General features: G+C 36.4%; 1 long non-coding RNA gene across 1 annotated transcript; it reads right to left on the bottom strand.

Annotated features, from left to right (window-relative positions):
• Positions 1-1,068, bottom strand: LOC310800756. Its single transcript, XR_014553898.1, has 3 exons — positions 933-1,068; positions 318-442; positions 1-139 (listed from the first exon to the last, which is right to left on the bottom strand). It is a non-coding gene; the product is annotated as an uncharacterized lncRNA (long non-coding RNA).
• Between the last annotated feature and the right edge of the window lie 1,314 nt (positions 1,069-2,382).

The raw sequence follows: 2,382 nt of genomic DNA, 5'->3' as shown, positions 1-2,382 counted from the left end.
GCACACATTGCTACTGTGCCATTGTTTGAGCTGCTCCATGTCAGTTGTTGCATGCAGCAGGGCTGAGACCATGGCGATGAAGACAAGTCATGCAGATACTGGGGACTGCTGGGCCATTTCTGCTTGGTGAAGTCCACACCTGAAGGAAAATGAACACATGTACCCACAATCCCAGTTAAACAGAGTACTGACCTAATCATATCAGGATATAATGGTAACTAACTGGTTATTGTGAAATTATTCTAGAGTAGACAAAGTGGCCATAGATGAGAGGTGATGGGAGGATTAAGAGGTTAGGGAAGTGACAGCTGACCTACAGTATCTGTGCAGCCTAGGTCCAGTCCATCTTCTCCCTGGCTGTGTGATTGAGGTCTGACAGCAACATCCTCCATGGCTGTGGTCACAATTGATGAAATGCTGACTCCATCATTGTGTCATTAAGCTGTAAACAAGAGGGAGAGAAATGTGTCAGTCATTTTGAACTGAAAAGTTACATGAATCAAGACAACCAACACAATTGAAAATACAGGCAGAGCCAGGCAGGGTCTTTGTAGCTAAATAAGCTGCCACACACTTCTAGTGGCTATGTGATTATTGAGAATTATCGTTTCTATGAGCAACATAGCCTACTTTGTTATTGTGTTTTTAAGACTATGCTGCATATTCTGCCTTCAACGTTATGACAATACAATAACTGTAGCTAGTAATAATGTTCACTTAAAACTGTGATGCCGGTACTAGCACCCATGTCCTGCAGACCAAGATCGCTTTATGACACTTGTATTATGTTCTCTCTTGACAAGATCCTTGTAGATTTGTGTTGTGTTGTCTCATCATAGCTTGGTCAATGCCGTTTACAATCTTTACAAGGCTAACCTTAAGTAGCTGGCTATACTGTCTCAGTAACGTTAAAAACAGCAACTTAACATTACCTGTTGATGTCAGCTGACTCCCGCTGACGATCCTTCCAACATTGCATCCCTAAACTCATTCAAGTCTACTTTTACTTAATTAATAATCGATAAGACTTTATCACCCACTAAAAACTCTTGTGACGATTCACTGGCATTTAAACATGGCGGAGTGGGCCTTGGGCAGACAGATCAGGAGACAGACCAAAGTAACAGAGTCCAAGAGCAGAGGATTACCCAATCAGCGAATAGGTCCCGCCTTATGGTCCCGCCCCGTTCGTGTTGATTGACAGATGGCGATGTATTGGTCCAAAAATTAAATACGCAATTAAATAAATAAAAAACGCCATGAAATAAATAAAAAACACAATGAAATAAATAAAAACTGCAATTAAATAAATAAATAGATTTCTTTATTTAATTGCCGTTTTTATTTATTTCATTGTGTTTTTCATTTATTTCATGGCGTTTTTATTTATTTCATTGGCGTTTTTATTCATTTAATTATTTATTTATGATTTCATTTTTGGACCAATGTACTTGAAAAGTCATCATGAAATAGATAAAAGTGGTCATGAAAAGTCATCAAGAAATCAATAAAAGAGGCAATGAAAAGTCGCAATGAAATAAATAAAAATGCAATGAAATACAAAACCCAATTAAATAAATAAATGCATTTATTTATTTAATTGTGTTTTTATTTATTTAATTGGGATTTCTATTTATTTCATCGTGTTTTTATTTATTTAATTGGGTTTTTATTTATTTCATTGTGTTTTTGATTTATTTCATTGCATGTTATATTTATATCATTGAGTTATTTATTTATATCATTGTGGTATTTCATATATAATTGTTGGGCCCATACGCTTCCATACTCCTTTGCACTGCAAGCACAGACATAGATAATTGTTTGGAAATAAATGTCAACAAAACTGATTTTAAAATGTAAATTTTGTTTGCAAAAAATATGTGATGTATGTAAACAATTATTAAATCGATATTTTTTCTTTAGCTACATTTTGACTGGGTTGGTAAATATTCTATAAGGCCGGACTTTTGGAACGATACCAGTTGCATTGGCCACGGCCAGTAAAAATCCTAGCAGAATCCCTGCTGTCCATGGTGCTCAAATTGAATGGAGCTAGGAGAGATAGACACACATCACTTTGGTTCAGTCTGCTTTTCGTGGTGAATTGACCTTTCGGCCCTATAGGCTATTTTTTTTCTCAATTGTATATCCACAGAATGGAAACCACGGAGAAGTGAAATGTGCAGTGACATCAATGAGAGAACGAGAGAGAGAGGGGGATAGAGAGAGAGCTGCACCCACATGAGCAGACAATGCGATCTGATCACTTATTTAGGGATCAGATTATTTAGTTATATATTTAGGCTATTTAATTACCCTGGCATGGCACGGCTATGATTTTGTTTAGGTTTTGTTTATGTTTGTAGTCAACTACATTCT

The sequence above is a fragment of the Poromitra crassiceps genome (assembly GCF_964638095.1).
Source record: "Poromitra crassiceps genome assembly, contig: HAP1_SCAFFOLD_59, whole genome shotgun sequence".
Taxonomy (NCBI): domain Eukaryota; kingdom Metazoa; phylum Chordata; class Actinopteri; order Beryciformes; family Melamphaidae; genus Poromitra; species Poromitra crassiceps.
The sequence above is the reverse complement of the archived record's forward strand: the minus strand, read 5'-3'. Positions and strand labels throughout refer to the sequence as shown.